Genomic DNA, 12608 nt, shown 5'->3' with positions numbered 1-12608 from the left:
AATCACCTTTAAGAAGTTGAGTGTTCGAATATTTGTGGCCGGAAACTTCAGGCCGGGAGTGGCGAAGTTTTGGGGTGTGTTACCTGCATTCTGGACCTTTCCCTTTAAGGTCCTCTTTCCCTCCCCTTCCCTCTCCTTCCGTATTCTATACCCAGTTATACCAGTTAAAGCCATACATGATTTCACCTTCTAAGCATCCTTTCCTTAAAGGGGTCTCAAGCATTCATGTAACTGATTTTTATTGGACCCATCATATGCTGGTACTGTTGTGGCATCCTGAGTATATCCAACTCTGAACATACGTGTCAAATATATCCAACAAAGGACTTGTATCCAGAATACAGAAAAAAATATCTGTAAATCCACAGGAAAGACAGTCCAGTAGAAAAGTGGGTAAAAGACTTGACCAGGCACTTCACAAATGACCAAATGACCCAACAAACATGTGACAGGGTGTTCAACTTCTTTAGAAGGATCCACATTGTAGGGGAAGAGAAAGGAAATGGGGTTTGCAGAGGTAGGAGTTGGGTTGAGAGGTGGCCTTGATAAAAGCCTTTCCCAACTCTGCACAGCTCTGGAATCTGAATCCGGAGAGATCCTTCAAAGCTATTCCAGTGGCAATGAGGAGAGGGCCTTTATACACCCCCCTCGCCCCCCGTCTTGCACATATCAACGAGTCATTGAATGGATGCAGGCGGTGAATGGGAAGCAGTGTGGATCTTGGGCAAAGGAGCTCTTTTCAGCTCCTCTTTTCTTAGAGACGGCTGACAGCTGAGGACTGTCACCCAGCAGGCTTTCCAGCAGTTGGGGAAACACATCCTTCAGTCCTGAAAGGGAATCTGGGAGATGAATCACAGCATACATCATATATGCATATCCTGTAATCTAGCCATTCTGTTTCTTATATATGTGCAACAGAAGTATGTACATGGGGCGCCTGGGTGGTTCAGTCTGTTAAGCATCTGACTCTTGGTTTCAGCTCAGGTCATGATCTCACCTTCATGAGTTTGAGCCCTGTATTGGGCTCTATGCTGACAGTGCGGAGACTGCCTTGGCATTCTTTCTCTCCTTCCCTCTCTAACCCTCGCTTGTGCTGTCTTTCTCTCTCACAAATAAATAAATAAACTTAGAACAAAAAAGAAATATGTACATCTGTTAGCAAAAGACATGTACAAGAATGTTCATAGCAGCACGACTGATAATAACCCAAACTGGAAACAACCTAAATGTCCAACAATAGTCAATGAATAAAATGTGGTATCCGTGTGCAATGGAATATTATATAGTACAAATAAAATGTTGAGCGAAAGATGCCAGGCACAAAAAAGTAAATACTCAAATTGGTATCCTATTGTTTCTATAACAAGTTACCCTGAATTTAGCAACTTGAAACAACACAAACTTGCTGACAGTTTTTTAGGTTAGAAGTCCAACATGGCTCTCACTGGCTGAAATATAGGAGTCTGCAAAGCTGTATTCCCTTCTGGAAGCTCTAGGGGAGAATCAGTTTCCATGAGTTTTCCACCTTCTAGACGCCACCCCACATTCCTTGGCCCATGGCCCTCTTCCTCCATCTTCAAAGCCATCAACAGTAGGTTGCACCCTTCTCACACTGCATCATTCTGACTCTCTTCCGCTTTTTAAAGACCCTGTGATGACACTGAGGCTGCCCGATAAGCCAGCATAATCTCCCCATCTCAAGGTCCTTAACTCAATCACGTCTGCAAAGTTCCCTTTGCTATGCAAGGTGACGTATTTAAAGGTAACGATTAGGATGCGAGCATCTTTAGGGGTCATTCTATTTACGTAAAGTTCCAAACTGGCAAAAAGGAATCTGATCAGGATAGTGTTTAGCTATGAGTGAGGATCCATGTGGGGAACTCTGAGGGGCTGGGGGTATTTTCTTTCCTGGCCCAGGTGCCGGTTACACAGGTGTGTTCCTTTGCGACAAATGTACACTTAGGATGTGTACATTTCTTTGAATATATGTTACATACGTTAATAACATAGTTTACCTAAGAAGAAAAATAAATCTATGGTTGACACATAAGCAGTCTCTGTCCCTGTGCGGCTTTCCTTCTAGTGGGGATAAATAAATTACTGCGACCTGTAACATGTGCCATGAAGGAAATTAACAGGGTTCTGGGAGAAATTTTGGGGCAAGGTTTACATTTAGCATTCAGGAAAGACCTCCCTCAGAATGGGACATCTAAGCTAATACCTAAAGGATGCGATGGTGCCAGCCATGCCAAGCTCTGGGGGGAGAGTGTTCCAGGCAGAAGCAACAGCAAGGTCAAAGACCTTAAGGCAAAAAGAGCTTGACCTATATTAGGAACTGACGAAAGGCCAGTGTAACTGAGTGGAGTGGATGAAATGGGAGTTAGGGACAAGAGAATAAATTGGGATCCCCCCCCCCAACTGGACAAGGCTTGTTATTTTCAGTTGTAAAAGATCGGTGGTGGGGTGCCTGGGTGGCTTAGTTGGTTAAGGGTCCAACTCTTGGTTTTGGCTCAGGTCACGATCTCTTGGTTCGTGAGTTCAAACCCCATCTCGGGTTCTGTGCTGACAGTGCAGAGCCTGCGTGGGACTCTCTCTCTCCCTCGTTCTCTGCCCCTACCCTCACCCTTTGCAAAATAAATAAATAAACTTAAAAAAAAAAGATCAATGGCAACTTTGGAGCATGAAGTGGAGGGGAGGGAGCAAGAGTGGAGGCAAGACTGGTTTGGAGACCCTTGTGATCATCTGGAAGGGAAGTAATGGCGGGATGGGCAAGGCTGGTAGCAGTGGAAATGGAGCGAGACGAGAAACATTTTGCGTTTTGCGTGCAGATGAACTGACTGCCTTAGACTCCCGGCTCTAGTAACTGGGCGATAGTGATGCCAGTTATTGAGCTGGAGGCAAAAGTGAGTCTAAGGGACCAGCAGGTTGGGGTGGGGGGTAAGTTCTAGAAGGATCTGGTCAGCGCTTCATGCCCACCAAGTCTCCTTCCCATTTGCTCATTTCTTCATTCTGCAGCTCTGTGGGAGTGCTGCCCCTAGGGAGTTTAGGAAGTCCCAGGGGAGAGCAGGGGCAAAGAGCTGAGGGCCAGGGCCTGGGGAGGGCTGCCTCAGTTTCCCCAGCCTGGGCAGTGAGGATGCTAGTTAGAGCAATTAAAGGCAGCCCCAACCTGAAGATTCACTGATGCTTTCAGTGGTGACTTAGATGACCCCTATGTGTGAAAACATCCAGCTCCTGGGTCACCTCTCAGCCTTTACCATACTGGCCACACCCTCAGCATGGCTCTCCTCTCCTGTGGCCATCCTCCCCCTGCCCCAGCCCCAGAAGCATCACCTGGCAGGGATCAACATGTCACAAAGGCTGGATTCTCACTGCCATCAGCAATAGGCAGCAATAGGCAGGGTGATTCAGGCCAGGTTCTCCTGGATCTCACGAGGCTGGTATGGGCCAAAGCTGGGAAGCCAACCCTGTCAGGTCAGTGGGACTTCCCTGTCCCGCTCCGCAGGGGACACAGAGTGGAGGTCCAGATGACCTGCAGAGCTGTGGCTGACTGAGGGCAGGGAGATGTATGCTGTGGGCCAGGCCTGGGCCCTGCCCTTTGCCTGATTTGGGGTACTGGAACCCCAGGCTCCTTGCCCAGTGGGACCACTCCCTGCACCTTCAGGCCAGACTTAATACTGTTTAAACTATTCCAGGAGGAAAGTCAGCTCTGCCTTTTTTTTTTTTTTTTTAACGTTTTATTTTATTTTTTGAGAGACAGAGACAGAGCGGGAGCAGAGGAGGGGCAGAGAGAGAGGGAGACACAGAATCTGAAGCAGGCTCCAGGATCTGAGCTGTCAGCGCAGAGCCGGATGGGGGGCTCCAACCGACAATGCAGGATCATGGCCTGAGCGGAAGTCAGAGGCTCAGACCCCCAGGCACCCCTCAGCTCTGCTTTTGAGGAAATTCCTCAGCCTCTCCGAGCCAGCGGCCAACAAGCCCTGAGATCCGTTTCAGGCCTTTCCCTCTAAGTAGGTAGAGAGGAGGCTCTTCAGGGGTCAGAAGCGTTGAGTTCTTCGTAGTTCCCAGCCTGGTACCGCATAGGTGTGTCAGGAGGACCTACTGGGTGTTCCTTGTTGGAGGCATCAGGACTCGGCGCTGATGGCCAGAGCCCTCGGTGGACCGGATATCCCCAAGCCGTGGGCGTTATGATTCCCTGGGGTTGGCTTCACACTCTAGCGACCAGGAGCGCTTCCCGAGCTCTCACCCGATCTCCCCGGGGACGCAAGCCCAGCTCCTGGATGTGGGACCAGAGCACAGCTGGGGACGGCGGGGGAGCTGGGAGCCGGGACCCCGCGACGCAAATGCCCTCCCGCCTGCGCTGCTTGGGCGCAGGGCGGGGATGGACATCCCGACACGATGGCTGAGTCGCCACTTGCCACCCACCCTCCCAGCCCGGCCCACCGGAAATGACGGCACTTGCGCAGGCTGACGTCGGAGGGTCCCGGCAGCTCCCAGTCGCCCGAGTCACCCTGGGGGAGGGGCAGGTACCCAGCCCGCGTCGCTGGGCCCTCGGGCGACGGACCGCCCCGCCCGCTGCGCATCTTGGATTGGGTTCAGGGGATCGGGCGACCCCAGGACACTTTCCTCGGGTGCCCCCAGCCTTGCAGGCCACGCTGCCCTCCCAGTCCCCAGACGCATCGTTTCAGCGCCGGGCGCACATTGCACTGAACGATCTCGCCCCATCTGCCCCCTCCCCCCCCATACCCCCCAACGCCAGTCTGAAGTCAGTGCCAGGCGGGGTAAGGCGTGAGTGAGGTCATCTGGTGCCCATCCCCCCTGCCTCCATATACCATCTCATTGTGTCCCGGACAACTGTCTGCTCTGAGCAGGGAATTATTTTAGATTCTCACGGTCCTTGTGGTCAGAAAATGCTTCCGTATGTCTACCTCAAATCCCTGCAGTTTAAACCCTCCAGGCCTGCCATCAGTGGAGTGACCTCTAGGGTGCAAATGCTGAGTGTCCTCCTGTGGCCTCACCCTTACTCCTTTGAGACCTCCCCGTGGGGCTATGGAGAAGATTCAGTGAGCTGACACAGGCCAAGTGCTTAGCACCGTGTCTGGGTCATGGGAGCATACACTATTCAGGACCTTTTTTACCCGCAGGACCTATTTCTTGCCCATCACGAGATCTCTTCTGGCAGGGCTCCTGAGGCGGGTTGGGGAGACCCGTCCAGGGACCTTACCTTCCTGGCGGGGGATTGCTGGGGGGCAGGTGAGGCCTGCAGTCAGGGTGGGAGCCAGGGGCCTCGGCTGCCCAGCTCCCACTGCAACTTGCGTACCTGGTCACGGATTACGGCCCCACCACATGGGATCCATTTGCCTCTGGGCAGGTGGAGAGCTGGTCGAGGGCAGGAACTCTGCGCGGTACAGAGCAGGTGCCTGATGAATGAACAAATAAACACTCTGAAACCAGGGGCAGCACCATATTCCTTGACTTTCCTTCTTTGTCCCTCCCCTTGCCCCACCTCAGAGGCTCCTGAAATAACTACAAAATGAATCTGAGAAGGAGTTCGTGAACATGTGTGGTTCCTATCGACTGAAGGGAACTGCCAAATTGGCTCTGTCTTCTGTGACGCAGGAGTTATCTTTATTCATTTACCCAATAAAGAATTGGGTGCCAGGCCAGTGCTAGGTGCTGGCGGCCCAGGGAGCAAGACAAACCCAGTCCCTGCTCGTGAGAAGCTTACATTTCAGTAGGAGAGACAGACATAAACTGAACAAAAAGGCGAAACTATTTTAAACGGTGGCAACTTTTTAGTAAACACACCGGTAGCTAAAATAGCAACAGCCTGGGATGGGAAATCTCCCAGCGAAGGAGAAATGGAAGATAAGACCCCAAGGAAGAGAACGGGGCAGCCACATGGAGACCGGAAGGAGATGTCCCAGGCAGAAAGAGGTCAGAGGGTTTGAGGAAATGGAGGAAGACCTGCGTGGCTGCTGGGGGCTCCCAGGGAGGGTGGGCAGGGGCCCAGTCCATGCAGGGCCTTGGAGGTCGGGGTGGGGGCCCAGCGAAAATTGTTCCTAACAAAGGGCTGCAAGGTGTTTTCAGTGGGGGAGTGTTGTGAGCTGCATTTTCTTTTATTTATTAAAAAAATTTTTCTGTTGTTGTTGGGGGTGCCTGGGTGGCTCAGTTGGTTGGGCGTCTGACTTCAGCTCACGTCATGATCTCGCGGTCTGTGAGCTGGAGCCCGGAGTCGGGCTCTGTGCCGACAGCTCGGAGCCTGGAGCCTGCTTCGGATGCTGTGTCTCCCTCTCTCTCTTTCTGCCCTCCCCCACTCGCACTCTGTGCGTGTGTGTCTCTCTCTCTCAAGAATAAATAAACATTAAAAATTAAAAAAAAAAAGGTTTTTTTAACGTTTGTTTATTTATTTATTTATTTATTAAAAAATTTTTTTTTCCAACGTTTTTATTTTTATTTTTGGGACAGAGAGAGACAGAGCATGAACGGGGGAGGGGCAGAGAGAGAAGGAGACACAGAATCGGAAACAGGCTCCAGGCTCTGAGCCATCAGCCCAGAGCCTGACGCGGGGCTCGAACTCACGGAACGTGAGAGTGTGACCTGGCTGAAGTCGGACGCTTAACCGACTGCGCCACCCAGGCCCCAACGTTTGTTTATTTTTGAGAGACAGAGCCTGAGCACAAGCAGGGGAGGGGCAGAGGTACCCCTGGGAGGTACCATTTACTGACATGAGAAGACAGGCAAAGGTCAGGAGACAGAATGATTGGGCCTGGGGGAATGAGGTGTGGGAGACAGAATCACCCACAGTGGGGCAGTCTTAAATACGGCACTGACTCCTTTGACACTTCTCCCATGGGGAGGTGGGTGGAGGTCCCCTCCCCTTCAACCTGGTGGGATTTTGATTGCCTTGGCGAACAGAATGTGACGGAAGTGACTTTATTTATTTAAAATTTATATTTAAGAAAAAAGATTTTTTTTTTTTACGTTTACTCTTTGAGAGAGAGAGAAAACACAAGTGGGGCAGGGGCAGAGGTCCAAAGCAGGCTCTGCACTGACAGCAGCAAGCCCAACGTGGGGCTCAAACCTGCAAACTGTGAGATCATGACCTGAGCTGAAGTCGGACGCTCAGCCAACTGAGCCACCCAGGTGCCCCTGGTGGAAATGACTTAAATGTTATTCTCAGGCTCAGTACTAAACAGCCATGCAGCTGCCTCCTCTTTCTCTCCAGACACCCTCTTTTTGTATGCCCCCTTTGGGACACTCCCTCTCAGAGCTGTGACGCCCAAGCCACATGCAGAAGTCCAATATTGCTGTGACCATCTTCACCCCCAGCTGAGCCCAGCCTCTGAGTCTGCCCAGCCCGGGCGCCAGATGTATGAGTGAAGAAGCCTCCAGATGACTCCAGGTCCCAGCTCTTCCGGGTGAACCCTCCCCTACCTCTGCTAGTCTCCCCAGCTGAGACCACAGACACCGTCGAACAGATGCAAAGCCACCTCAGCTGGGTCCTGTCTGAATTACTGAGCACAGAATTTACAATAAAGTGGTGCTTGTTTTCCACCCGCGTTTGGTAGGAGGTGGTTACACGGTGAACACACATCCGATTGACAAGCAAGTCCCAAGCTTCCACCTTGAGACATCACCTGCATCCTTCCTCCCCATTCCACCTGTGACTGCCTGGGCTCAGCCCTGGTCCTCTCTCCCCCTCCACGCTGGGTTCCCAGTGTTCAGATCACTTTATCTTTCCTGCAACAGACAGAACGGCTTTGCCAAGACATAATGACATCCGATGACATTCTTCCCCTGCTTCAGAGGCTCCTCAGTGCTCACAGAGTGAGATAAAAGCTCTTGGACAGGATATGAAGCCCTTTATGGTCCAGTCCTGGCCTGCCTCTCCAGCTTTATCTCGTATCACTCCACATTTCATCCCAACCAGGTCTTTCTGGGCCCTGGGCAAACCAGGCTGTCTGCACTTTGGGGCTTTCTTTCTACTTGTTACTCCCACCTGGATGTGGGACAGGTTCCATCGGCCTGTTCTGCTCTCTTTCCATCCTCTCTATCTGCTCGGTGGCCCGAGGCTGAAGCTTTTGTGGGCCGCATCAATGGCCTCCCTTGTTCTCTTGCTGTCTGGGAGTCCACTGATGGGAGGCACCAGCGGGAAGTCAGAGAGCAGAACAGTGAAGGTAGGGTATCCACCCCATGGCTCCCTCCCTTCCAGACCCTGTGAGGTCCCTGTTCCTGTTGGTCCTCTCTTACCACGGGGCTCTCTTCCTCTGGATTCTGCTTCTTCCATTCCTCCCTTGCTAGGGTCCTGGACAGACTCCAGTCTCGACCCCAAGGCTCTTTAGTGCCTGTATGGTTGTCCTGTCTTGGCAGTAGGAACTTGCCTTTGTCGCTCAGGCCCTAACACCTTGCAAAGGATGTGGCCCTTAGCAGGTATGGAGCTAATGTTTGTTGCGTGACTGATGGTTAAACTCAGAAAAAAAAGGGCTCATCGGAGCCGCAGACAGCGACTCTTCCTTTATGCTGGGCATAAAAGGAGGGGCATGGCATGGTTTCCACATAGGAAATCATAGCTAAGAGCCTACTAGAGAATCATCAAATTAATAAAGATAACTAATTTCTTTTTTTAAATGTTTGTTTGTTTGTTTATTTATTTTGAGAGAGAGACACAGAGTGTGAGCGGGAGAAGGGCAGAGAGAGAGGGAGACACAGAATCCGAAGCAGGCTCCAGGCTCTGAGCCATCAGCACAGAGCCCGATGTGGGGCTCGAACTCACCAACCATGAGATCATGACCTGAGCCCAAGTCAGCTGCTCAACGGACTGAGCCCCCCAGACACCCCAACTAATTTCTTTAAAGTTTTAAAAGCTCTGTTTGACTACTATTTTTCCTGTATAAATCTAGGCTTTTTCCTTAAAGATTTTGACTACATGAGTTTTCAAGCACATGCACAAAAGTAGAGAGAACAGAGAATCTCCACAGACTCCACAGGTTCCACAGTGACCAAGACTGACACATTTGCCTCCTCTTGCCTGTGTGTTCTCCGTCTTGTGTTTTCTTTGCTACAGTATTTCGGAGCAAACCCTGGTCATTAGGCCACCCTGCCTCTCTTCAGTATATGCACTAAACAATATCAACAGTGGTTAAAAAGCAATCACTGGGTGGCGTCTGGGTGGCTCAGTCGTTTAAGCACCCAACTCTTGGTTTCCGCTTAAGTCATGATCTTGCGGTTTGTGTGTTCGAGCCCCACGTCCAGTTCTGTGCTGATCAGCGCAGAGACTGCTTGGGATCCTCCCTCTCCTTCTCTCTCTGCCCCTCCCCTGCTTGCGTGCTCTCTCTCTCTCTCTCTCTCTCAAAATAAATAAATAAACTTAAACAAACAACAATCATTGGTGGGATTAAGGAGGATGTTAAGTTTAACCTAGAGACAGTAAATACGTGGTGGGGATAAATGGATATCTTTCCACCTAGATGTATCAGTGGTCACTTTCCTCAAGATAATATTTTTTCCAGCCTACAGGGGCAAGAGTGCCCAGGGACCTTATAAGATTTCCTCAAGATGGACACCAAGATTTCCTGAGGAGCAGAGCACCCAGTGAACAGGAGAAGACCTCCTGAGGTTGGAGGAGGATAAGTGGATTTATTTAAATCCATCCCGTGAAAGCTGATGGGAGGAGCAAGGTCTCTGGATGTCGAGTAATATTTTGGTGCCGCTGGGAGTTCCTGGTTGCAAATCCCTGAAATGGCTCCGAGTGATGGACAAGACCAAAGGGCTCACGATTACTCCCTTGGGATGGCCAGTTAACACCTGCTCTTGGTTTTTGTTTTTTTTTGAAGTAAAATTTATTGAGGCACAGTTTACATACCATAAAATCTATCCCTCTTAGGTGTATGTGAACTTCGACAAACATACGCAGTCATTGAACGACCACCATGATCATAGCACAGAATGTTTCCATCACCCCAAAGAGTTTCCTCATACCTTTTTTTTCTTTTCAAAAAAATTTTTTTACAGTTTTTTAAAAATGTTTATTTATTCCTGAGGGAGTGAGCAGGGAAAGGGCAGAGAGAGAGGGAGACACAGAACCCGAAGCAGGCTCCAAGCCTGACGTGAGGCTCGAACTCACAAACTGCGAGATCATGACCTGAGCTGAAGTCGGATGCTTAACCGACTGAGCCACCCAAGCGTCCCTAAAAATTTTTTTTCATGTTTATTTATTTTTGAGAGAGACAGCGAGAGACAGAGTCTGAGCAGGGGAGGGACCGAGAAAGAGGGAGACACAGAATCTGAAGCAGGCTCCAGGTTCTGAGCCTGATGCGGGGCTCAAACTCACAAACCAGGAGATCATGACCTGAGCTGAAGTCAGATGCTCAGCCGAGCCACCCAGGTGCCCCTCCTCATATCTTTCCATAGTCCCATCTCTCAGCCTACTCCCAGCCCAAGACAACAATCCCTTCTTTGTTTTCTGGCCCAATGTTTTGTCTTTTTCCAGAATGTCCTATAAATGATATAATACAGTAAGCTGCCTTCTGTGTCTGGCACAGTACTTTTGAGATTCATTCACATTGTTGCTGCCTGGATCAGTGGTTTGCTCCTTTTTGTTGCTAAATACTAGTCCCATTGTGCCGGTGACCCCCAATCCGTTTATCCGCCAGATGATGGACATTTGGGCAGTTTCCACTCTTTGGTGATTATAAATGAAATTGCTGTGCGCATTACACAGGCTTTTTGTTTGGATATATGTCTTCATTTTTCCTGGGTAAATACCACAAGTGGGACTAGTGAGTCATGTGGTAACTGTATAATTTAACTTTATAAGAAAATATAAATGCTCCCCATCCTCACCAGTATTTGGTATTGTTGTTTTTATTTTTTTAACCCATTCTAATAGGTGTGTAATAATTATTACATTATGGTTTCAATTTGCAGCTCCTTGATGACTAATATTCCAAAAATTTTTTAATGTTTATTTATTTTTGAGAGAGAGAGAGCTCGAGGGGGACAGAGGATTCGAAGCGGGCTCCATTCTGACAGCAGTGAGCCCAGTGTGGGGCTTGACCTCACGAAGAGTGAGATCTCGACAATCTGAGCTGAAGTTGGACGCTCAACCGACTGAGCCACCCAGGCTCCCCAAGATTCTGAAAAAATTTTTAATGTTTTATTTTATTTTTGAGAGAGAGAGAGAGAAAAACAGAGTATGTGGGGGGAGGGGGGCAGAGAGAGAGGGAGACACAGAATCCAAAGCAGGCTCCAGGCTCCGAGCTGTCAGCACAGAGCCCAATGTGGGGCTCGAACTCATGAACTGTGAGATCATGACCTGAGCCAAAGTCAGTCGCTCAACCGACTGAGCCACCCAGGCGCCCCAAGATTCTGAATTTTTAATGTCACTGCGGCCTGGACTGAGGTTGGGTGATTTGTAGAGTAGACTGGATTTTAATTATTTTTTTTAATGCCAAATAAAGACACTATTCCTTTGTTATCTTGGAGGGATTAGAAAAGCCACAGAGCCTGCCCAGAATGTTATCCAGGGCAGGGAAAACCCACCTCTGGAGCAAGGACAGAGCTATCCTTCAGAGTCTGCTCCTTGGGTGACAGGGCAACATCCCTGTCCCCCTCCTCTCTGCCTCCATGCCTGTCCCACCCTGCTTCGTGCCACCCTTTCACTGGATAGATGGTCCACCCCTCATTTTTCACCTGTGGGATTCCCATTTAAGCTAAGTGCCACCTTTCTTTGAAGCACCTTAGGATTTCCAGAAGCTTCCAGACACAGCATGCAAGATGATATGGACAACATGCTGCCTCTCTTGGTGCCAGAGTTGGATTTGCTGTTTTGGTTTTGCTCTTTAGCAGTTGTGTGAGTTGTCATTCCTTTGGGCAAGTAGTGTAATTGCTTTGAACTTCAGTTTCCCCTCCTGTAAAATGGGGCTAATACTTACCTCAGAGGTAGGTTTTTCTTGTGTTAGAGGCATCATCATCATTGATAACATTAATTTGCCTCTATCAAAGGCTCACTCAGCTGAACCGTATTTACTTCTTTCCTCGTTTCTTTCCCAAGCCAATTAATTGCTCATAAAGGGCAGGCCCCGTGACTTAAGCTCCCAATGTCCCTGTCCTTGACACAGTGTTAGTAAATAATAGTCCCGCAACACATTTTGTTGAAAACAGATGGACCTCCAAGCATTCTCAGGGAAGGCAGGTGGCCAGAAAGGAGTTGTGGGACCTGGGGGACCCTCCCACTCTCATCAGGCCAGGGAGCTGCTTTTCTGGAGCCTGGGGCTTGTGGCTGGAAAAAAGCGGGGCTGTCTGGCGATGTGGGTTTGACAGGTCAAATAAAAGGGAACCAGGAAAGCAAATACCGAGGGGGGGGGGGGGGAAGGAATGGGGAGAATCGGGATTGACAAGGAAGGAACTCAAAGGAGAGGGCTGCCTAGGAAAGTATGGGCCCAGAGTTGCGTGGGACCAATGGTGAGGATGGGGGCAGGGAATGGGAGGCTGGGAGGGTTGCGGGCCCTGGCGGCCGAGTGGAAATGGGAGAGCTGGAACAGGGACAGCGCTCTGAAGCCGAAGGGAGGGCGCAGAGGTACGGGGTCCGGGGGAGCAGGACGCCTGGA

The sequence above is a fragment of the Prionailurus bengalensis genome, chromosome E1 (assembly GCF_016509475.1).
Source record: "Prionailurus bengalensis isolate Pbe53 chromosome E1, Fcat_Pben_1.1_paternal_pri, whole genome shotgun sequence".
In the NCBI taxonomy this organism is placed as follows: Eukaryota; Metazoa; Chordata; class Mammalia; order Carnivora; family Felidae; genus Prionailurus; species Prionailurus bengalensis.
This window is presented reverse-complemented; position numbering follows the sequence as displayed.